The following is a 25269-nucleotide window of genomic DNA, read 5'->3' as shown; positions in this document are numbered from 1 at the left end:
CAAAGCACCAGGGTCGCCAACCCGTTCTATTGCACGCGACGATGAAAACAAGACAACAGCACACTGCATGCTTGATCCTATCTGACAATCCTCACCCATCCAATATTACTGTGGGGTCTCTGATGTTGGGCGGCTGCTAATTTAGCCTTTAGCTCCATGGTACCGTAAATCACAACACTCAGGAAGACAAATGTCAGAACACATGTTGCCAGACTGTGTCTTTGAGCAGAAGATTCCTTTAATTGGGTGTGCAGGGACTGGGTCCAATCCCCAGCAACCTCCTCTTCTTCTTCCTTCCTCACTCTCCCTCTCTCTTTGCCTCTCTCAACATACTAACAAAAGGCAGTGAGATGAAAAAGACAGCGACAACCCATCCCTACTTTGTGCCATTATAGAACAGACACACTAGGGGTAAAGAGGTACGATGCTGAACATCAAGGAGAGCTTTATATAACTCTCTTTTTATTTGCCTTGTTTCATGTTTATTTTACTTCTTCAAGCTATCATGTCTGATTGACACTGCTCCCTGTCATAACAACCATTATTCATCGAACCAGCTTATGGAATACAGTGATAGCTTCTGGATATATTTGTCTGAGTTTAGGAAAATGTGTAAAGAATCAAAAATGCTCTCCAAAGTATGTTCGGTGTCATCTCATCATCAGTGTTATGATTCCACCCTTCCCCTTCCTCTGTTCACGCACACTCTGAACTTCAGCAGAGGGAATAGAGATCATAAAGAATAGATATTCAAAGGCTTTAACACAAAAAGACTTTCCTCAAAGCCTGCCTCTCTCTAGATCCATGGGACTGGAGGGGGGTGAAATGTCCACACAGTGAAATCACAGAGTTCAAGTGAAAACAAGTCATTTTAATTCTTTTAAAGTGTATTGTACAATCAAGGAATCACACGATTATGAGCAGTAAATATTTCATCACTTGCAACGAGATTTGAACATGTGTACAAATTGAAAATTTGCAATTATGCCAACACTCACGTTCAAATGATTAAACCTCATTTCCATGTTGATCATGTTGGAAACAGTATTTCCCAACATGATCTTCTGGCATACCCTGACTCATTACTCTTGGTAAGCTACCACATTAGTCAGGAGGGAATTAATAACATGTGACTTATTATCATTAATCATCACATACATGAAGACACATGTCACTGCCCCTAAACAGTTATGAATGAAATATTTTTCAGCACTCATTACTTGATGTTTTTAATTTCCCTCTCCTGTTTTTTTTTTTTACTGCTTCCAGTATTTGTCTTTTTCAGTTTTATTCTGTGCTTTATTTTGGCGTATGTCTAGTTTTTATGATATATTGGGCTGTACTTCAGACTTGTTGTGTTATGCTTTGTTTCTTTTACCTTTTTTGGGGGGTGTATTCGACAAGAAAGCACATTAAAATAATTTATTTCAAAAATACAAAGATTACTTTCTTTTTCAAAGTAGTCACTTTATGCCAGTCCTCCTTCGGCATCCAATGCTGATTTCAGGTATTATATTTAGTACAAATCACCTTCTTGCTCTGCTGGGGTAAAAGCCTTACACCCTTACATTTACCATGGTTTTTATTAGTTTTCTATTAGAAATTAATATGCAGTTATCTGTCATTATTAAATCCAGCTTATCCTAATTTAACTCTCAAGTCATCAGTCATTTGTTACTATTGGTGACTTTACCCTAACTCTGACTAACTCTAACTGTAGAATATGTCATTTCTGTTTTTATAAAATTGTTCTCTCAAGTTTTGGTCATCAGGAAACAAACATATTTGTTATACCTGATACACATCAAAACGGGTCATATTTTTCCAAAAATATTGATTTAGTGTAGGTTTAGGTTTAGGGTTAATACCTATGATGACTTAGACCTCAGAGGATTAGGGAAATCATCCAGCCGGATAGGTGTAACCAGGACCAACGCATTCTGATTCACTCTGTTAATCTTTTATGTGACGTATGGACACACCCTGTGTCTGTGATGTAATGAAAACAATTGATGTATTATGATGTGACAAAATGACGTTAACGATCCTGTGTCAAGCTAAGAAGAAGTCACTGTCAAAACAGCAGTGGGTCATCTCAGTTCCCAAACGGTTACTGAGTGTTGCTGAAAGAAGAGATGATGCAACCCTGTGGAAAACAGGCCCCTGTCCTAACTTTTTTTTTAGAACGGTGTTGCTGGCGTCAAATTTCAAACAAACATATTTATCAAAAAAAAAAAGAAAATGTATTATTTGTAACATTTAATATTTGATGTGTAGCTTCATAACATATTTATTTAAAAAAAGATACAAATATATGAAGCTCTTCTAGAAAAACCATCTCATATCACTTTCTACAAGAAAAAGCTGGAACTGGAAGAATTTTAAATAATCCAGTGATAAACTAGGGCCTGAAATGATGCACTACATACATGCATGCTAATGACTTATTGACTACTTTATATGGACCCATGTGTGCTCACATTTGATAATCTGATAGTAGTACAGAATGCCTTATGTTAAATTACCCTTTATACATTCTATTGTGTATAATTTGTCTATATAAGAAAAAATAAGTATGACTACATATTTAAGCAAATTTTGTTGTCGTTAAATTGTTTTGGGTGCAAGAGCTGAGCCCAGCTATCATAAGGAAAAAGACCATCAAAATCCTTATAAGGGTACAGTGCTCTTCTCTAATCATCCTGCCCAAAATGACCTCTTCCTTCGAGTCAGATTTGAATCAGCAACTAATGAATTTCAACTGCTACCACTATAGTCCTCCATGCTACTGCCCAAGCTATCAACGGTATACTGTAACATGCCTTACAGTGATCAGTATCGTAATGCTACACCACTGTACCAAAATGTTTTATATTGCTTATGTTTCAAGCATATTTTTTTGCATTAGTGTGAGGGAAATCTGAGATTCCATCCATACTTTGCAAGTAACATTGGCAATAACAAGTCAATAGACATATAGACTATGTATAATTACCAATATCATTAAAAGTAACCTGTAAATATGTATTATTATTATTGATCAAAGCTATGAAATAGATTATCTCAAACATCGTTCAATCAGTTCTATGCTAAGATCAGTTATTTATCACACCATATTTACAGATCCATATCTGTACAAATTATCTGATGATATTTTAATTTTATTTTATGGAATATAATATTTGTTGTAATATGTACTATTTAATTAGTGGTAGGTGGTCTTTTCATTGTATGTAAAGTGCTTTATAACTTTTGAAAGATATTGTCTAACTAAAGTTATTATTATTATTATTATTATCATTAGTAGTAGTACTAGTAGTAGTAGTAGTAGGGGCAAAAAAAAAAACAACTAGCCTGCAGCACTGTTTAAAATTCTTTATTTTTTATTTAGTGGTGAATAGGATGAAATATTGGTGACATTTAAGTTACGTGGGCGACATATGATGAACGTGATATGTGAAACAAATGCAAAGACAAAACATAAAATTACATCACATTTCCAGGGGATGAAGAGAAAAATCCACAGAACTGGAATTTATAATAAATGATTTTTAAAATATACAATTGTTAATAATAGTTCTATGTGCAACAAAGTCCATGCAAAGGTTTGTTGAGATTGGCCCAACCAGTAAGGAGATATGGTACCTACAGATATATAGACACATAGTCTAAGGTCATTCTAGTAAGATTATTATCATCATCATTATTATTACCCCATTATAGTTTTGTTAATAACTCTTGCTCTAACAGTTAATCTACATATATATATTTTTAACATCCCTAACAATCTTTATTCACATTTTTACTAGTCATTCAAATCAATAATTCATACAACTGAATCATTACAATAAAAAAAAGGCCAATTTTTTTATTCACACTGACTGAAAAACTTATTTAATACGGGCAACGTATAGGTCAGGTTCATGTCTAACAATTGTTTAATCCATCTTATACAGTTAGCATTAGTGCTGATTGAGATTAACTGCATTTAATTGGTGAGCATCAGTTATTATTTTTATACTGAACTGAGGAAAAAAATCAAAATTCTAAAATTCTTTAAGTGCTGACATAACCAATAAGTGCTATCATAATGGCATTACAGTATCAGTTTTGAACATGCAACAGGGTAATTTAAGATTTAGTTGCACATTACATTTTTAAAGTAATGTAAACTGTGTATACTGTGTTGCAAACCCCCACTACTGCAGAAATTCATATTTTCTGCAATCATCTGTCATGTGATGCACATCATTTCTATTTGTTTAGGCAAGGCCCCTCACAACAGTGGGAAGCGATGGGCCATGAGCTGCACAGCACCACTCTAATGAGCAGAGCTGGACACAGACAAAGAGAGTCTGGACTCTGTTCAGCATCTCTTCCCGTTATCTGGCTCTGGTCCAATACACAGAAATTAATTCCTGTTCTTCTCAGTGATTATTTGTTCATGGGTACTACTCTTCCCACAAAAGCTGCCCAAATTTGAATTAATATGCTTAAATAAATGACATTTTCTGCATGAAACTGTTGTAATTTGGAAAGAGCATCGGTTCACTTTAATGCGATAATTTTGCAATAGACAAACACTTCATCATAGATTTTAAAAAAAACTTTAAATAGAAATGCAAAAACATTTGGAATGTTTAAAAAAAGGACAGTGATTTTTAAGTTGTTATCAGTAAAATAAATAAAGATCAAAATATTTTCCACTTCCTTGATGAGCAATCAGACCATATTATCATTAAAGTGCAATCGTGACAACAAAGTCGCCGTGGGACAAACATACCATTGTCTTGCTGGTTTTAAAACCTGTTTCTTTAGAATAAAGTGTGACCAAACTTAAAGTTTTTGAAACTATTTTTTGAAAACAGTGTGGGTTGCTAAACAAGAGTCTAAAATCCACCAAGACTAAAATAGACAGCCTGTAAAGAAAATTACATAGAGACAACAGCCAAAGCTGTTGTTTTCCCCAAGGTTTTCTAAAGCCTGAATTGTTGACAGTAATGTTTGTCTTCAACAACAAAACAAGTCTCTTCTCTTTTTCTTGGTTTTTCCCCAACCAGACCCCATAGTGAGCAGCGAGCACCTTTTATTGATCAACGCAAAGTCCCAAATAAATGAGTGCAGAATGAGAGCTATGCTCCAGGGAGTTCAGGGGAGCAGGAGCTCCATAGGTTCCCATCAATTTTAATCATTCCACTAATGAAGAGGCTCCTCTCTGTTGGATGTCCATAACTCACTGTGCCAGAGCCTCCACTACCTCAATCAAATCATTTTTACACAGCTCGCTTCTCTTCATAACTCTAATGACCTTTTCAAAATAAACAATGCCTGCATTAACATAGCTGAAAAATTGCTAGATATGAATAGAAAAGTTAAGTGTTCTACAAAAAAGTGCGCAGAGGAAAGAGCAGGTTAATCAAGCTTCTTTTAACTTGTGTGCATTTTTGTAATAAATTCACAATGAGTAAATCGTGACATTACAATATATTAGATTGGCAATTTTCTCATGTAGAATATTATGTTTGATTCTGAAAACCAAGAGCTAATTAAATTCATTATTATCCCTGTTAAACATTTATTATTATTAAAAGAAAAAAATATTATCTGATATGGAAATTTGCTAAAGCCTGAAAAAATCCACATACAAGTGTTTCTCAAAGGGCATGCACATAGAAATTTGATCATGTGTCTAAAATACAATACTTCACTGGCAATATTGTATGCTGCTGCTTTAACTATAATATACTGTGTCTTATTTTATTTGGTGCGCAGCTGCTTTTGTCAGTAAATAAAACCTCAAGCCCACAAATATAGCTAAAGAGATCTGGGCCTTCCTGGAGAGAAGCTCCTCGTGCCACGATGGTGTGTAATCTCTTCCTCTCATCCTTTTTTTACCCTCTAAGTATTTCAGAAGTTATTGAAACTCCAGAACTCAGTGAGCTAATGTTTCATGTACACACATATACACACCCCCGCAATCATATTTTACTTCTCGTGACGTCCAGAATCTTTCTCCAGCATCTGCTCCGCTCACTGTAGGTAAGGGAAAAAATCCATCACCTTCCCCCTGGGTTTGCATAAGCCTCTCAAAGAGGTGAGTCACTGCCATTGGGATATTTGTTGCCACGTCCTGGGATTTGCCCTGTCTTTCCAAATTTGAGATCTGAACTCTGTGTTGTGGGCATCTTGGCAAAATGCTCCAGTTTGATTTAGGGCAATGAGAAACATAGGGTATTTGCATTTAAAAGTCACACTAATATTTCAGTATTGACTGGCTTTTGCAGTATGAGCCTGCTGGGACTTTTATTAGCATAAATTTACACGCTGTGATTTTATAAAAAATGTAGGAGAGAGTCAGTGAACATAAATGAAACCCATCATACGCCATTTGATTCAATTCTACTGTGGTACGACACTATTATGTGGAGGCATTTACTCTTCTCTGAAAACCCACAGTTTAACTGGAGTACTCTCTGGGTGATCTCTCAACTGGAACACATTAAATTCACTGTGATTAACAGCCTGCACTGAGTGCCTATGGTGAACATTGATGTTTGATCTTTCATTTGTGATGTAGCACATAGGGCGCGCTTTGTGTGTTGTTGTTGTAGCCTGTGGGCTACAGTGCGCTGTGTGCGCACGCAGGGGCAGTGGGCCAAGTGGACAGAGACATTGCTCTCGCCTCTGCAGCTGGCGTGACCTCCTCATACATCCACATTAAGAGTGGATGTGACCAGCTCCGGCTTTGCTCTTTACACATCAGACTGGGAGTACTAATGACATATTGCTGCATTAGTGAACCAAATATTAGCGTAGATTTAAAAAAAGAAAGAAAGAAAGAAAGAAAACTGAATTAATAAAATTAATGGAAACTAGCTGAGTGTAAATCTGCTGCAACTGACAGACAAGGATAAAATATTTCCGAGTGCTGAACTCAAATTAAAGAGCAAAATAACGACTGCAACCTGATGAGATTGTGTGGCAGGCGTGTCTATGTTATAATTCGTCTGTTATTATCGATCACACTAAACAACCTGATGGAACTGACTGAAAGTCACCTTGATATAATTCTGGCAATCAATCATTCGAAGCGCACCCTTAGTCATGGCTGGCAGTGCCATTAACATCACCATGGCATCGTTTGGTGAAGAGGACAGGGCTGTTCCGCTGTGATTAACACAACGAAGAGTCATATCCTCCTGTCCCACTGCAGCGTCTATTGTTTGCCATTTAGCTCTCTAATCTCTTCTGGATGCTTCATCTCTGAATTTTAACAGTCCCACAATGTCTCAAATGTCACTCTGAAAATGTCCATCTGTGAGATACAGTATGCTGCCTCTGGGTTTGTATTTTAAGCCATGCATTGTCAAGCAGTTGAATCACAATAAGGAAATCTACCGTGGATAATTAGTTGAAAATAAGATGCAGAGAGGTCAAACTATAGCTTAATGTTTCTTTTTCTTTTCTTCTTCTTTTTTAACCAGACCTCTTAAGCCTTTTTGTTTGCTTTGTAAATAACACTGAATACTCAAAAGGCACTTGCACTCACTTCAGTTGCCCCAGACTAGACCTACTGCTTAGATAAATCAGCATGGACATATGTTTTATCTGCAAACAATTACAGTGTTACTCTATAGTTTGACCTCTATGTAATCAACTTGTTTACTAGTCTAGTGTTTACAGTGCAATAGTGATCTGGACATAAGACCAAGCAATCTGTTCTTCTCATAATCACTTTATGTATTCCACAATCCAGGTATTAGCTGTATTGCTGCCAGTGTTCCCGACAGAAACATAGAGAAGCTGCGTACTGAACACCTGGTCTGGGATCAAGGAGGAGAACACAGCTGCCCTCTGGTCTCACATGGACTGCATTCAGAGGCGAACTATGGGCTTCCTAAAGATTCTGTGTGGTTAGGAGACATATGGCTTAGGCTAGTGTTATGTAACCCTCAACCCTCACCATCTGCCTGGAGGCCCAGGTGTGTACAGTCTGCCAGCCTCCAACTGAATCCAGCACCGCTGGAGCTCTGTCATTCATGGCTTTTTAATCTCGCCACCATCCCCTCTCTTGTTCCAATTACCAGACATGCACGTGTACAAATAAGCTGTATTAATAACTGTAGAACCTCTTCCCAATTTGTCTCAACAGACAAAGGAAGAAGCTTGTACAGTGGATGTGGGAGGGAAGATATGGGGGATAGTCATGGCTTGTGAATGCTGACAGGAGGGCCCAGTGCACTGAGCAGGCTGGGAGTTATTGGAAAATAAATCATAAATCATCTCACCTCAGTGACAAGCAAAGGCCCTTACAGAGCACATCTCCAGTGTGGCCAGTCTGACTTCATCTGATTCATCTGCTCTTGCAATGTTCATGCTAATAAAGCTCTAACGAGTATGCATACACCACTCCAAGGATGGATCATTAAGGAGAAGGACTGAGACATGGATGAGGAAGGAAAACTTGTGTCTCACTAGCAGAAATAACTTTGACCTTTTGTATGAGCACCACTAAGAGTTCATCCCACAAACCTTCTCTTTTCCCATGAGACATCTAGACTTGTCTCTACCCAGAGGTGAGTTAGCCAGCAACCCACCCCATCACAATATTGGGGGGAAAATCTATATAGGGACTTGATACATCGTGGGGGGGGTGGCTTTACATCAAACGCGCCGACAGGCTTGTAGTCAGAGTGCAAATGCTGCAAAACCAACAAATGTATTTGCCTTTATAAACACAGTGCATGCAGTCAGGTGACCGAGCCATTAGTAAATATTGAGTGGAGGGCTGTTCCAGTAGCGTGGTCTGCAGATTTATCTGTGGAGAGGGAAGTACAAAGATGAGCCCCCGTGAGGATTCAGTTAGAGATGGCTTGTGTTTGATCACCCATCAGGTGTCAGCGATGTTTCGGCTGTTAAAAACACAGGAGAGGCTGCCGCTCTTGTTTGTGCCAAGCACATCTCTTCAAAGGGCCTCGGAAGCTCTGTAGCTCCTCATTTAAATGGGAAAGTTTCTTTCAGCTGGTAGCAGGCGCTGGTGAATCTCCTGTTGACACAGGACATTTTTTTTCTCTGTGAAAACACATCACTGTTGTTTTTCTGCCTGGTGGTGAGAAGGTGATTAATGACCAATTTTGAGATCGTATCAAAGCAACTGTGCTGTTCTGCAAATTCACCTTAATTACTACACACTATTCCAAGAGAGGAGAAAGAGAACATCAGACGAATGCTGAGAACAGAAGAGAGGCTGACATTTTCAATGTTTTATATATTTATATATATGTATATGTCTACCTTAAGACTTAATCATTTTTACTTAGACCTAAAACGAATGTTTTATTTCAATAAGCTTCAACCACAAACTCTGTAAATAACCAATGCAAACTTGGTCTCAACATGTAACTGATCAATTTTAATTGCCACAGCCCTCGCCCACCCAAGTACAAACAGAAAGTTGAAAGTAAAAGAAAGAAAAAAGTAAGAATGAAATGTATTCCTGCGTACTATGATATGGTAAATGTTAGCGCCTGCTGCATCGCACTCCATATCACTTCGCTCCATATGAAAAATAGTTTGCTATTTTGGAACCCCCTGGCAGCCATAGTGGATCACCACAGACCCAGAGCTCATTTATCTTTTGTCAGAGATGAAGCCAAACTAACGCCATCTCCTGAAGCTGCTAAAGAATGAGGAGGGACATAGGGAGGGTAAAAATAAACCTGGAGCCCAGGTAGCTACACAAAGAAGTCATTCTACAAGTAATGGGTGGCTTCTGAAAGTGGAACTCTGTGTGGAACTCTGCTTGGAACTGTCTCTCTGTGCGGAAAAAGATACTATTTACTGTTTAAGTTTATTCAGCTGCCTTTATGAGACTACACATGTAACAAAAACGTCTGAATGTAATGGCATTATTACCTGGCAAGTGTTCTGACCAATTAAATTATGACTTTGTTTGATTTACAAGCTCCTGCAAATCTCATACAGTTAGGAGACAAAAAAAAGTGCTTCTAATTGTATTATATTACACTGCTGCCGTAGGGCACTAATCATCTAATTAATCATCTGAAAAAAATACACCACTGGTGTAGAACACTGGTGTATAACAGCACTTACTTTATAAATGAAATCACTTAAACGTCTGCATATTGCTCTGTAAATAATTCCATATGTAGTCCACCTTTTACACTTTTTTATTATACTAATGTAGACCGAGGTATACTAAGAAACAAAGTAAGAGGGTTATTGCAGGTTATTGCAACACCTAAAAAGGGAAAGAGTTGAATAAATTATTATTATTGTTTTTATTTATATTTTTATTATTATTATCAGCTTATTATCAACTTACAGTTGTATAGAAAAAGAATTTGGAGCTTCAAACTGCATAAAAATACTGCATCTCAAATATTTCTTTTTAGTTTTTCATGTATTTGTAACTACTGCTATAATGCAGCTTTATCAAATATGTAACTATGCCATAGGAAGCTGTTATTAATTTGAGGGCTGACAGCAAATGATTGCTGGTTTCACTGGTTTGAATGTGGCTTGAAGAACGCTTTTTTTTTTTTAGCAGTGGTTAGCACTGCCCCTTCACCTTCACATATTTTGGTTGCAACCTCCCAGAATCCAAAGACATGCTTGTTAGGTTAACCGATGACTGTAAATTGGCTGTGGGTGTGAATGGAAAATGAAAAAAGGGCTTAAGTGCATAGAATATAGTGTTGTATGAATATTTGCAAGAATGTAAAATGCGCGTCAGTAAGATGGAGAAAAATAAGCTATAAAAGAACCAGTTCATTCCTTTCCAAATTTACCACCTGGCCTATGGAGATACCTGCTCTGGTATACAAACTACCACAGTGAGCTGGCTGGCACTGACAGGCTACACTTAAAAAAATAAATTCATGACTGCATCTTGCATGGTTGTAATGTTATCATACAGGCCAAACATGTCCACAGACAGACACGTGGGAATTAAAACACGTGCCTACGTACCCTAAATCACCTGTGTAGCAGTAGTTCCTGCTACAGTGGGTGTCTCCAGCATCATCTTTGGCTGAGATCCCACAGACACATATGCAGGTCAATGTAAACAGATTAGGTACTTTGATTTTGCAGCATTGAAGTTCTTAGATACATTTTCACAATATATTCCATTATAAAAATCCAAAATGCGATTTCCTTTCAACAGGTTTACGCTACCAGCAGACAGCGAGTCTGTGCTCCCTTTCACCTCTCTATGCTGCCCATTACATCATCAGCACCAGGTACAAAAAACACCTGCACACCACATCCAACCAAATAAATGAAAACTAACCTGTCTATTGCTAAAAATCTAAAGTGGTTTTAGCTAAATCTTTTATAGTCTGCAACCAAACATCTATTAATTTTGCCATGAATACCAGTAATAATATAGTAAAAACTCCTTTCTATATTTTATATATGTTCTGGTTTTCCAAATGATTTATTTAAGGTCCTTATCAAAAGCTGTTCAAAGCTCAGATATCTTGGGTTACCTAAGCTTTTTCATGCTGTTATTCACTGTAAACCAGTACCAAAAAGAATACATTTGGCTTATCCAGAATATTAAAAGGAATGTTTTATCTTTACCTTTTGAAATTCAGTTAATCTTCTAGTTGCTTACTTCAGAGTAACATCGTATACACATTTTGGAGCGATCCATGCTGCCATCCGAACAAGCAGGACAATGCCAGATGTCGAGCAGTACAGCTCTGTCAGCAGTCTAAACCTGTCAGCCAATGAAAGCATGTGACATATCATTTAGAACAAAAAAAGACACTGCTGAGCAGCAAGAATGCAAATAAATAAAAACAAGTAAAAATATTGCCTTTAACACTAAAGCAACCAAAGGCTTGCTTAAAACTGGGGGATGACCAAACATGCAAACATGGCGCATTCCAAACTTTTTACAAATTTGTTACTGGTCTCAAATTCATAACCATGATCTGTTTCCGATTAGATTTGTCTTGATGCATGTTCAGTCATTCAGGTAAGGAAATCCCAGAAAGCTGATTCTGTTCATCTGGATGTGGTCTCCCATTGAGACTGAAGAAGAGTGACAAAACATTTCTCCCAGTAAAAACCTAATGTCCAGATGCACAGAATCACCTTTATGGGGTTGTATCTTTTATTAAACAGGGGGTTTAAATCTTGTGCAATGCAGAAGATTCAAGTGTTACGAGATTTCCCAAGTTCTTTTTAGAAATTGGGTTTTAATTTTCAATTCATACAGTTTAACGGGGCATAGCGTGTTGTGAGAGGTGTTGGAAACAGGGTGACAATTTGTGACAATTTGTGCAACATATGTGTGAAACACTCTAGCCAAAGCCCTTGGATTGGACAGTTTAAAATTAAACATTAAATACATTAAACTGCCAGTAAACACCATTAGTACTGTAATGTTTTCCTACTGTCACCACAGGTGAAATAAATAAATGGAACGGCTTTGCGTGGTAATTGCTGTCTGAAAATAGCAAATGTTCTTGGAGAAAGAAATGCCAACAGAAATGTGTGTCTGTCACAAAATAAATCTTTCTCTACACCCCACACATTTATAGGCCATATGATCAGTCATCCTTTGCATATTTTCAGCTCTCCACATGACCGAATGGATGTGTGGCATACTAAACTGGAACTGTAGTGTAGCATATCTCTTTGACAAGGCAATGAAAGATCAGGCTGTGTCTACTCAAAATGAGTCATCTGTGGGTCCTGGTGCTGATCTGCTTTGCGGACAATATGACAGTCCTCAGGTATATCTCTCAGCATGGTGCAAGCTGATAGTGTATGTGGGCTGGTGTGATACACTGCTTGCTTACTGTTACAGATGGATGAACCTGATGTGTCTGGCTCTCTCCTCTATCTCCACCCCTGTCTTTATCTGTGTACCTCTGAGAAGTTCCACTGCTAAGGCAGGCAGACAAACGCACCCATAACCAACACAAAGCCAGGGGGCTTGTCATTGCGGAAAGCACACCATGACTAAAAAAGTCCTCGCTGAGATTGCCTCTCCATGCCTGATGTGGTCTGATGATGGCTCATCACTGGCCCAGAGATGAGAAGCTGATGACCTGTCAGCAGCCAAACAGCTAGAAATCGACAGAAAAAAGCTGCATATAGGGAACATAATAGACGAAGTGGGACGCTCTGACATCTCCTCATAGGCGGTAATACAGTATGATGGCTTCTCTCTATCTGCCTTGCACATACAATAATATGCTAAATGACACCAACAATCCAGAGTGCAGCCTCTTCACTTGAAAACAACAACTGGTTATATTTCCGTTGGAGTGTTAATTATAAAACTGCTGAAACAGGCTGACTGTATTGTTTCATGTTGCACAGCTATTATCAGTGAAACGTATTATTCTCTCTCACGGTAAAAGATTTCATCACATCTGCAAAGCTTGGAACCAGCTTGACTTTGATCTCGACGTGTCTTTTTAATCAAGTTCCAAAAAGACGTCTTCATTGTTGCAGGCCCTGGCTAGGCAGCTCTGGGAGACATATGCTAAGTTTATCTCCAGCAAATAGATCGGCTGTGCTTTAATATTTCTGCACTATAATGTTCTTTTTTTTCCCATTGCACTGGGCCCATTTGGCATTTTTTGCTGCTGGGCATGACTTCTTAATAGAATCGGAATTCCAATTTGACTCTCCCGCTTAGCAGCCCTAATTTGAAGACAGGCTGTCCACAGCCTTGGAAAGTGGAAGGCGGTAATTTGAGCAGACCCCCCCTAGCATTACCACTTCTGCATAAAGCATAATTCCTGGTTAAGTTTTTCTTCTTCTTTGAAGGCCACAAATGAAGCACCAGTATTTTTTTTTTTTACTGTTTTCCCATCGTTCAGTAGAATTATGTATTGCTATGTGATATTTAACTGGTCCCCACAATGTAAGGAGGTTCATCTTTTTGCTTGTCTCCCCCCCTTCCGGGTGGTCAAGGTACAGGTTAAGCAAAAGATGTACCGGGCTGGGGTTGGTAGCGATTCACACATCTCCTCAAGGACACTTCAAAAGGATGGATGCATTCTGTCATGGGGGCCTGAACTTAGACCTTTTGGATGAAGGACAGTCTGGATATCAGACATCTAACTTCAGAGTATTGCAATTCACTGATTCCTTTAGCACAAGGAATTCCAATAAGCTTGCACACCTAAGCTGTAATACCATGGGCGTCAATAAATGATTAGCTTAAAGGCAACAGACACAAAGAGGCTGCTAATTGAGTGTATAATTACTAGAACATGAAGGGAGGTAAAGTGGTGCATCACAGCACTAAGCACCTGACCAGGTGGGTTATTGAGAACCTCTTTTAAAAATAATTTCCTGCACTCATCCTGCAAGTGACTGCCTCCTGATGATGGTAAAGGTCTAGAAATGAACTAACATTTTGAAGATGTACATAAAAAGATGATATTTTATTGATAGGATGGGGCTGAAACTGTTGCATTTCCAGGTGAACTAGAAAGTAAGCATGGTTATGTTGTTTTTCCACCTCATTAATCTGTAATTTATAGATGACATTCATAATACACACATACACAATTAACTAAGTGAACATAGCCCTTATGACTGTACCATCATTTGTGAAACTGAAAAACAGCAGTTCAGTGTGTGTAATGTGGAGGGATAAATAGGGGAGCAGAACGAGATGAAGAGAGAGATGGCTGCCCAGTCTGCTGGCACGCAGACCCAGCTGGGTTATGGGGAGGCAGTGGCTGCCTAATGAGCCTCTTTTACCCTAGAGAGCTCACCCCACTCCTCCCCCTAGAGCCCCTAATATAAGGATAAAGGACTGCACACACTCCATCACTATCACATGTGTTGCTTTTCCAATGCGCAGCAGGGGATCTGATGAAAACACAATCTCTGTCTGTAAAATGGTCACTTGCTCACCAGTTAGCTGCACATTGTCTTAATCCACAGGAGTAACACTGATACCTAACACAAATACTCACACGTACAAGCGAGGCAGTTTTTAATCACCGCTTTGTTGTTTTCTGTGTCAGCTTTCAGAAAGGCTGCAGTCATGAGTGATCCTCTGGAGATCTGTTTCGCAGTAAAAGGACTATAATGTCCCCGCTAATGGCCACCAATGCTACTGTGGCAAAGGTGGATGCTGCTTTGTGTTTAACGACAGCGTGAACACATTTTCCCTTTTGGAGTTTTGAAATTCATGGCTTGTCCGCGAGGTCTGTCTAGCTTTCTTATGCTTGTAAAAACCCTGTTTAATAGCCCTTCCTTTGTAAGGTCAAAGCCATAGTTCAACCTATGCAGAGCTATACTCCCCAGACAGTTGTAAATTCCAATAAAAGGTTTGTGCCAAAGTGTGCGTAAGTGAGTTATTCTGTTAAGGAGGGTAGTGGGCAAAACTCCAGCGGGTCCTCTTTCCATTACAGCAACTCCCCAGTGCCTAATGGTCAAGGCCTGTCTCCACTGGGTAAATGTTTACCCTACAATAAGAAAAGAAGAGGCTTACCACAAACAGGCATACACAGGCCAGCATGGGCAGTGAAATAATGAGCTACTATCAGCCTCCTTGCTTCCCTGCCTCGGCCACAGCCAATGCTCATTAAAGCCTGGGTGATGTGCAGGAGAGTTGAGTGCACTCAGTCAAGTGGTTCTCCACTCTTCCGGAGTAGAGAAACCTGCCTTCATATTCAAAATGAGAGAGAAGAATCAACAGTGAAAATATTTGAACAATCTATTCAAACACCTTGTGGATTGTACTGAAGGCAGGCGGCCAGAGAGCAGTTGTTGAGAATGGGCAATGAAGAGATGGCGAAGACTCGCAGGCAGTTCAGTGGGTTTTTTTTGTCATGGGCTGCCAAAATGGCTTTGATTTACTGAGGGACCTATTGATAATTAATTGTATCATCTGTTTCCTCCTCCACTCAAGCCAAGAAATGCGAACCCCAACTCTTCATCAGAGGGCTAGGCACAATTTATAGCATCAGAGAGGGCGATTGGACTTGAGCTGGCTGTTCAAGCTGTCAGCAGATGGCAGCTAGAACTAAACACCTTTCACTCTCAGCCCCGAAGAGAACACAGACTCATGAGTCCAGAACTTTGCCAACGTATGGCAGAAACAATTAATAGTATACTTATGAACACGCCACTCTGTATGCCGATAACCTAAATGAATAAACTGGAAAATGAGGGGCTTCCTCATACCTGTGCTTTCCATTAAAGTAATGGCCGACAAAACAAACCCTCCCACTGATTATAGCCAGTCAAAGTCGATTTCCAGGTTTAAGCAAAAATCTGCCTTTGTGATTGTCCAAGACTAATATTTTCTGTCTGATTCCAGTTTTAAAAAAATAAATAAATAAATACAAATCTCCCACACTTCTAGGGAGTATACAATGTCTACATCAAGCTACAGTACATGGTTGTATATGGAACATACTTTTAGCTCAATAATTCATAATCTTGGAGGGATGCTGAATAATTGAAGTGAACTTGGAGGCCTTTCAGCTCAGCAGAGCTTTGCATGTAGCTGATGGATCTGTGGGATTCAATGTACATTACAAGGGGGAGAGGGGAAATATAGTGCTAAGCTGTGTTTCTGTTTTCACTGCAAATTCATTGATCAATTATTCAGCCGGGCCCTCTGACTGTGACCTACAGTTCTGAGAAGACGGGCCTGTGACAGCATTTCTCTTATTGTGCTTCTTTTTGTGCTCAAGCCAGCGCGCACTTGTATAGCGTATAAAAGACACTTAAACTTCTCTCTGAAATACTCCCGTGTTGTTGAGCTGCGTGGCCACGGCTTCACATATTACAGTAACTGTCTTTCATCTTCCTAAATGAGTCAAAGCGGAGAGGATGCTTATGAAATGAGCAGCACGGACACTTCAGGCAACCCTGTTTCTTCTCTTATTCTCCACAGTCAGTGGGAAAAGGTGCAAAAAAGAGAGGGGTGGGGTCCCAATTGAGGGTTTCTTTATCACACAGACCTTCTCATGACTGCTAGATCTTTTAATCAAAGAGATTATTTCGCAGTAAAACCAACCTCGCAGCCAGCATAACTGGGAGGGTCTAATTAACACAAAAGAAAAACACCTCAAAAACAGCAGCCTCCATCAAGGCAATCTTAGATACCCTTACATTACCCGCAAACGCTGTTTTTCACAGTCTGATGAATTTGCCCACTGTGGCCCTTTTACCGTGTTGAGGATAAAGTCAGAGCTTTCTATGCAGAAAACAAATGATTCACTGAAGGCTTAGTTTATCGTCGATCAGTAATGAGCTCATTTAAATACAAAAAAAAAGAGCTATTATGTGCAATGTAGGGCTTGAGAAGGAGGCGCAGCATTCTGTCTCCTCTCACGAGTGTCTGAAAGTACGACAGGAGCAACTGGACAAAACCAGATTGTGTGTTATGCAGAATCAGCCCTCTGGGATTATGTCTGCATTGTTCAAAGCTCATATAAAGTAAGTATACCTATTGAGGCCAAAAGACATCCTCACTGAATCAGAATAGCCTGATATACAACCGTTTAGAGGTCAAGCTGAGCTTTGTCTGCTGTGATTTATGATCCACACGCTCACCTACAGCTGTAGGAGAGAATACATGTCATATAACATTGCTTTGTTAGAAAAACACAGTTTGATACCGTTTTGATAGATGGATTTGAAGTTACCCGGGCTTTCTGACATGAGCTGAGTGTGTTTTAGACAGTGGTGTTTAATCTTCATCCTCACTGGTAGGCTCCTCACGTCCCCTGAGCTCCTTGTTTTCCTGTATTGATTAAAATCTGCCCTATCCACCTTCCTGGTGTAAGAACTCCTTCAAAGAAGGCTCAGTGGGATTATTCACCGAGAAAAACTTAGCCCAGTCTTTGTTCTGCCGGTTGCTCTACCTTGTTCAAAGAGGCAAGTCAGTGTGCCAGTATTGGTTCAGAAAAAAACTTAGTTATGAACAGGCATTTTGTAGTTAGCCCTTTTGTGACTGGTACATTTTATGTTGTGCATCAGGTCATTTATCATAATGCTGCATCACAAAGCGTATTTTGAGGGTCTAAACTGCAAACGGAGCAAGTCAGAGGTGACCTTTGTGCAGAACGGACAGCTTCCCTGTTATTTTACTTTGACCCTTGAAGCTGCGGTCTGCACAGAGCAAATGAAGAGGGGATTGAAACCAGGGATTAGTTTGGAAATGAGCCCTGCCCTATCTTTAAACAGGGACCAACTGCACTCAAAAAAATGAATGAGGTGGATTGTTCAGTGTATATTAATTATTTATTTTCATTTTACTTAAAATATATGTTTTTGTTAAGTTAACATATGTTTTTCTAATCAAGTCTACGTAATTGTGTCTATTATTCAACGTACATAATACTAATGTGTTACTTGATCGCATAACATTTAAGTTAAGTCAATTAGGATCGATATACCTTGTATATCCACAAGGTGGCAGTAATGCAAAAACAGTTGTAATGAAACCGCGCAGAACAAGAAGGTTTCACGGCTTGTGCCTGCTCATGCGCAAGACTTCAAATTTAACTGAAAAAGGCTGTTTTGGCGCCAAGCTACTGTTTCTTTGAGAGGTAAGACCACTTTTTTTCTTTGACTATGTTGTGTAGTATCTACATGTCGAGCATGGTTATATTTTGCGTTTGTCTTACAAGACATGTTATATCGTTTGCGTGCGCTTGTTTTACATTAGTTTTACTGGGTCCTGGACATGCTTATTTTGTGGACTGTGTAAGAAACATTTTTATTGTTTTTTGTTTTATTAAGGGATTAGCTACAGGGGTTCATGGGGTTATTCTTTCAAGGGGTTATTTTTCCATTTGCTTTCTTGGGATTCCTTTTCTGTAATCCGAGAGTCGGAAATATCGAATAGGATAGCAAGGATAGCATAAAGTGACATTTAAAATCCAAAAAGTCAAGGGCGAAAGCCACTGTGACACCATTGTTCTGCTCTATCAGTAATCTGTATTATGTAAAAATGGTCTGTAAATACAGCATGTTTCCTAGCGGAGTTATACATATCAATGTAGTTATAAATTACAGTTTGTGAAAGTACACACTTAATTTTTTTAATAAAATTATTCAAGACATGAGTGGACAGACAATGGAGGTCGACAGACCTGGTGATAATTGCTTCTATAGAAAGTTAGCACATGGCAGTGTCAATCTCTTGCTTTTCTTCTGAGTAGTATTTTATTTAGTTGTAATTCAAACAATAATTTGCTTCTTGAAATTAAGTAATGAATTTCTTGTTTTACTTTATAAATCTCAGATCCTGCCTTTACCTGCTCCCTCCTATACTGATGTGGTGTATGTGGTATTGCTGAGCTTGTATGTGGTATGTGAACTGTTATACTTTTAAAAACAAAACTGTTTTATAAGTTAAGTTTTCTTTTGTGACCCATCCCATGCCCCTGTTATTTCTTCTCCACATCTGAACCATGGTAAAGGTTGCAGTTCAAGGGCCTGAGGCATGAAATTCTTTTCAGATCAGCTGTGATCAATATTTTTTGGAACTTGATAAATAACAATAAAAGCTGTAATGGCTCCATTAGCATTTTGTGTAAATGTTTGTGTTAAAATTATAGCTTTAATGAGGTCTTACTACATTAGTTTTAGTTTGTATATGTGTACATATAGTATGTATATTTACAGTACAGTATGTTGTGTTTGTTGACATATTTTCAGGTGGAAGCAGAATATGTGAGGATTACTACTGCTGCACATGTTCCAAGGCTTTTTACACAACTTGACCAATACACTGACCAGCTCATAAAAGTCTTCAAGAAAAAAGGAGGCGTTGCAGGGAAGAAAATTAGACAAACTTTGGCCCCAGCCACACAGGTGCGTTATTCTGTTGGTAGCAAAATATTATGGCTAATAAGATCATTTTCAAATTTAAACAGCTAGTGTATGGTAGCTGCACAGTGCACTTACATTTATATTAAGCAAGACAAAGTTTGGTACTCAAAACGTTGGAAAATTTAAATTACCTAAACATATGTAAAATCTGATCCCTTGATTTAGGTTAAACCAGAAGTGAATGTTTTTATGTTATGTTTTGAATGCAAAAAAGATGATGTATTAGTTTGTCTTTACCTCCATTATGGACATATATAATGTGGTGGAAACCCTGCCCAACAGGTTAACTATTCATGTCCATGTGATGATTAGTTGGTCTTGTGTACATGTCTATCTGTGCAGTGGATATGTCATTCATTTTGCGTATAATGTGAGTTTCTGTCATCCTAAAGTATATCTGTTTTCTCTTCCTGTATCTCTGCCACTCTCTACAGAAGGAAAGTATTGAAAAGGGGAGGGAGTGTGTCCTCAGGGCACTACCTTTTTACCTGAATGAAGACCCAAGCATCCTCTTCAAAGAATAATTGGTTGGTAATTTTAGTTTAGTTTTTTATCTGTATTAAACCAAATTTTGAATAACTAATGTTGTTGCATGTTGTTGTTGTTGTAATTTGCATGGAACCTGTTTAAATGTTTTGGGAAATCTTCTTGTATACCCAAACTATTTATATTTATCGTTGAATCTGTAGTCTGAAATAGTGGCACACTGGGGTGCATGTTCCTAATATTGTGTTTACGTCATTAAAGGGTAGCTTTGGCCCTTTTTCTTTCTTTTTTTAAAACTGGATGCCATTTTTCTATGTTTTTGTGTCTAAGCTACAGCTGTTCAGAGGGAGCTGGAACAAATTACCCTTGCTATCTTTACCATCGAAAGAGCTGATGCCAGCACTCCTCCAGCCGATGTGGGTATAACCATCTAGTGTGTCCTGCATGACCTGGAAGACCTGGCCTCTGCATGTGCACTCTTAATGGGTGGGATATATGCACTGAATCTCAGTTAACCTCAAGACTGAAAGCTTTCTTTGAAGTACTTCAGAAGCTCTTCCTTCATCTGTATGTCAGCATACTCTTGACCAAGGTACAGTTGCTCAAGAATACACTGAATGAATAAGCCAACCTTTAATTTGGATGATGAATGTTCTGTCAGATGGACAGAAGTTTTTCGGAGGCTGAATGGGAATAAAATGGTAATTTGTAAATGACAGATAACGGGAAAATTACATTTAAGAGAAATTTAGAACATTTTGAAAAGTTTGTAAACTACTACAATTTGAGAGATTTTACTGTTGTGGGGGGGCTAGTAAGAGACAATCAAAAGTATTGAGATTTAAAGGATTTAATTGAGAGATGATACTGCACCAGAAATGTTGAAGGGTGGTGTGTATATTAGCGTTCAAGGCATATTGTTATGAGGTGGAAATATGTTCATATTCAGTTTGTGTTACATTGTGTGCATTGTAAAGGTAATTGCAATACATACTAAAAATAAGGGTAAGTTAGGAGGTTGATCTGATATCCTCGTGTTGGTGTTGTTCCCAGATCATCATACTAAATGTTGTTCCAGGATCAACATTGCAAGTGACCAATCAGAATGTTGTGACGTCATACTTTTGCGACTTCGGGAAAAACCGGCGTAAAACAAAAAACTGTACTTAAGCTGCGTGAAACCGCCTCTGTCCGCCGATCAACTGACCCTAACCCTAACCGTAACCCTTTAATAAACAGTAAGCAGAATTGATATTGTCCTTGCAACATTGAAATTTCATAAATGCACGAATGGCTTGGCGCGCAAAAGAATAACGTCACAACAATGTGACAACATTTTCATGATGGTCTGGGAACAACACCAACACGAGGATATCAGATCATCCAAGTTGGGAATGCAGGATGAATGTATATTTTGTGGACTTTTAAAGACGAACAATTGTTTCCATGTTAAAATGTTTACATCTGAAGTTTTTTGCCCAAACACTAGTAAAATAAATGTTGACAGTGGCAAGTGTTAAATGGTTACTGCTGTGCTGTTGCAAAAAAACTGAACGCTGACAAGCTGTTTTATTGTTAGACCATAATGTTGGCATGTTTTGTTAAAGTTTTATTTGGGATGGTGATGTAATTTTCTTTGATTGCTAATATCAGTGGACTATTTATTATTATTATTATGATTATTATTATTGTTGTTGTTGTTGTTGTTGTTGTTACATAAATTTTTTTTTAAATTGTGGCTGTTGAGGTGGACACTTCACTTTGCATTGTTAAAGGAAAGCACTTCATTGGCATTGTGTTACTGGACTGACCCTAAGCAATCATTGCAAATAGCAACTTTGCTATCCATTTTAGACACTAAAAGAAAAAAACACTCACAGACCTTACTAGCATCACATGTGCATAACTCAAGTGTCATCTTATCAATGTGTTATGTGATCTTCAATGCGTTTTTTTTTCTCTCTTCTATTTCTGGTAGATACAGACATTTAATTTAAAGTCTTGATGTTGCATCTGTCTACATACTGTTAATTACTAACCCTAATGAGCTGTTGTGTTTTATTTTGGACTGGGTTTACACAAATGCTCACTGAATGTGTTGGCAATAAAAGAAATTTTAAAAAATAAGTTGGATGTACTTAATTCATTTGTGTGGAACCTGTTGACAAAATAGATTTATGTAAAACTAATTAATAAAGCACAAGGTGGCTGAAAATATAATATTTGAATTAATCTAACTTAAATTTAACATTTTACTGCCACAAATAAGAAATGTGTTGAAGTAACTAATCTAAACTATCTAACCTGAAAATATATCATCTTTGTTCATACAACATAACTTGATTTAGTTAGTCTTAAATATGTCTTGTTAATCTTAAGTAGTTTTTTTAAATTAGATGAACTAAAGATTTTTGCTTTAAACTAACATAATTCAATTTCGTGGAACCTGTTGACAAAATAATTTTAATTAAAGCCAACGTTTCATTTTTTTGAGTGTGAGGACTGGGTAGCTTGCCTCTTATCTTTTTTTTTTCTATTATTGTTGCCAGAGCTGAGGATATAATTTGAACACACACATTCACAGGTCCATGTCTGTGGGTATGTTCTACAAAGGTATGATGGCAACAACCACTTAATTCGTGATTAGGGCTTTATTCAAAGACATGTTTATTCTCCCAGGAATTCATTAGATCCAGAAGCTGCTTCATTTTTTTTTTTCATTCCTGCGACTCATTCCCCCAGTGAGGTGATTTAATGCTAGTCTCTTGGTGATAAAAAACTGAAGAGCATGACCACAAATACACTGAATACATTAGCTCTTTTTTCCTCACAAACACAAGGAAGGTTATTCTATCATGCAAATTACCCAGTGCACCAACATATTTCTCTTGTGTCTCATTCCACAGACATCAAATTATTTTAGGTTTAGTGCCAGGTGACTTACCTGTAGTGTTTTTAATGTTGCTATATGAAAAAAAATAATGTTTGTGTTGTGGCAGATAAAACTACTTGAAAAACATTCTGTGCCACGAACTTTCTGTAAGGATTAATGCAGTAGAACAGAAAGAAAGTAAACCTTTTCAAATAAAGACAATTTTGAGGTCATAAGAGACAATAAAAACTGGAAGTGCACGTGTAAGTTTCTTCCTTTTAATTCAACAGCTTTTGACACAATATTTATTTATTTTTATTTTTTAAAGATTAAAATTAAGACACTAAGATTTTTTAAATGAAAGTTTTGACCTGAAATTCTACTGTTTAGTTTAATTAAACTAAATAAACAGAATTCACACAACAGTAGAGGATTTGCTCCACTTACATTTGTTTGGCGAGGAGGTAAGACTTGGGCTAAAGTAAGTAAAGTTACAAAATTGCAGTTATCTAAATGTAGAACTGAAACAAGACTGTAGCAGTTCAGGGGATTGGAGAACAACAGTGCAAAGACAGAGTCTCAAAAAAAAAAAAAATCAAGAATGGCAAAGTGCATTTACGACAATGACCTTTATGCTATTTAGCAAGGATTATTTCTTCATTTGTTTTTGATTTAAAACATATGGATGCAGCATCTCTGAGTCAGCACATATTTTTCATTACAGTATGTGTGATCTTGTGTCTGTGTTGAAATGCATGGAACAATGCATTGCGCAATATTGTTCTAATCATTCATTTTAAGTACAATAGACCACTTGACTTGACAACTAACAATGGTACTGTTTCTACTCCTTAGTGAATGACATCCATTTAAGTACAGTCACATCCCGAATGTATGAATCTGTTCAAATACTGTTTTGCACTGTAAAACAAAATAACTTTCCTAATCTTGTTACAATATCTAACCAGTGCACTGAGTGTATTCTATCTTCTAGCCTTATTAGTCCGAATTAATTATATTAATTATATAGCAACATAAAAATATATTCAAGTTGCCTTAACTTATTATTTTTATGCAAAAATGATAACAGCATTTTAAACTGGTGAACTACTGAGGAATAAAACTAACTGGATTCAAGAAACCCAAGAAGTTTATTTTGACTTTTTAATCCTAATATGTCTTTCTTCTTCTTCTTCTTCTTCTTTTGATTCAAGACGAGGCTTCATGTCCAGCTCGGTCTGGTTGTAGCTGTAGCTGCTTGGCAGATGGTGGAGCCCTAGCAGGATCATCTGAGGCCTCACTGTGATTTGTGCTTCAGCAAACAACCATACCAGTGAAGTCTCTGTTGCTAAATTCAGTAAAGAAATTTCATCAGTTAATAAAATTTTCTCTTTTCCCGTTTCCCTGTTGTGATGGACATCATTACACATTTAACAGATTTGTGGATAAACAAACTTAAAATCCCCAGAACTTAATTTCATCTTGGCTGAGGTAAAAAAAAGAAAAAAAAAAGAAAAACTTTTCAGAGCTCAAAGGTAAAGAAAAGCACACAAATCATCAATATTATTTACAAAGAATTAAAGCCTGAGTGACTAAAGGTTAAATGTAAGGTGGGTGTAAAAATTATAACCATCAAATCTGAGTCAGAAAGGCTTCTGTTTTTTTAAACAAAGAGGAAACGGTTATTAAATCCCTAATAAATAAAAAAAACTAACAATTTGGAGTTAAGTCACTTTGCACCTGTGCAGCATCAGAGTCTTGCCCATGTTAGTAGATGATGGGTGTGCTGTGAAAGCTATGTTTCCAGGCGGCTTTGAGCTGATCTGCAGTGCACCATCTGTAGCAGCCAAGAGGACAACTGTTGCTCATTAAATTAGCCAGTTCCATCATCCTGATGCATCAGAGGAGGACCTGGGATCTCAGTGACCTTTCTCTCCCCCACAACCAAGCCCTTTCCTTCACTAATATAGATGCAAACTCAAGTAGGTCAAACACCAGGTATAAATCTTTCTTGGCAAGCCGCTGCCGCGTTTGCCAGGTATGCACTGCAG

General features: G+C 38.0%; 1 long non-coding RNA gene across 1 annotated transcript; it reads left to right on the top strand.

Moving 5' to 3' along the window:
• The first annotated feature begins 18606 nt into the window (after window positions 1-18606).
• LOC146569698 (uncharacterized) lies at window positions 18607-22473 on the top strand. Its single transcript, XR_014893394.1, has 4 exons — window positions 18607-19336; window positions 19687-19842; window positions 20295-20387; window positions 20677-22473. It is a non-coding gene; the product is annotated as an uncharacterized LOC146569698 (long non-coding RNA).
• The last annotated feature ends 2796 nt before the right edge of the window (window positions 22474-25269 follow it).

Source organism: Mchenga conophoros, linkage group LG7, assembly GCF_057382185.1.
Source record: "Mchenga conophoros isolate Kocher_MC1m ecotype Shallow Benthic linkage group LG7, M_conophoros_male_GT1.1, whole genome shotgun sequence".
NCBI classification, from domain to species: Eukaryota; Metazoa; Chordata; class Actinopteri; order Cichliformes; family Cichlidae; genus Mchenga; species Mchenga conophoros.
Note: the sequence above shows the minus strand (reverse complement) of the source record. Positions and strands in the feature narration are given on the sequence as shown.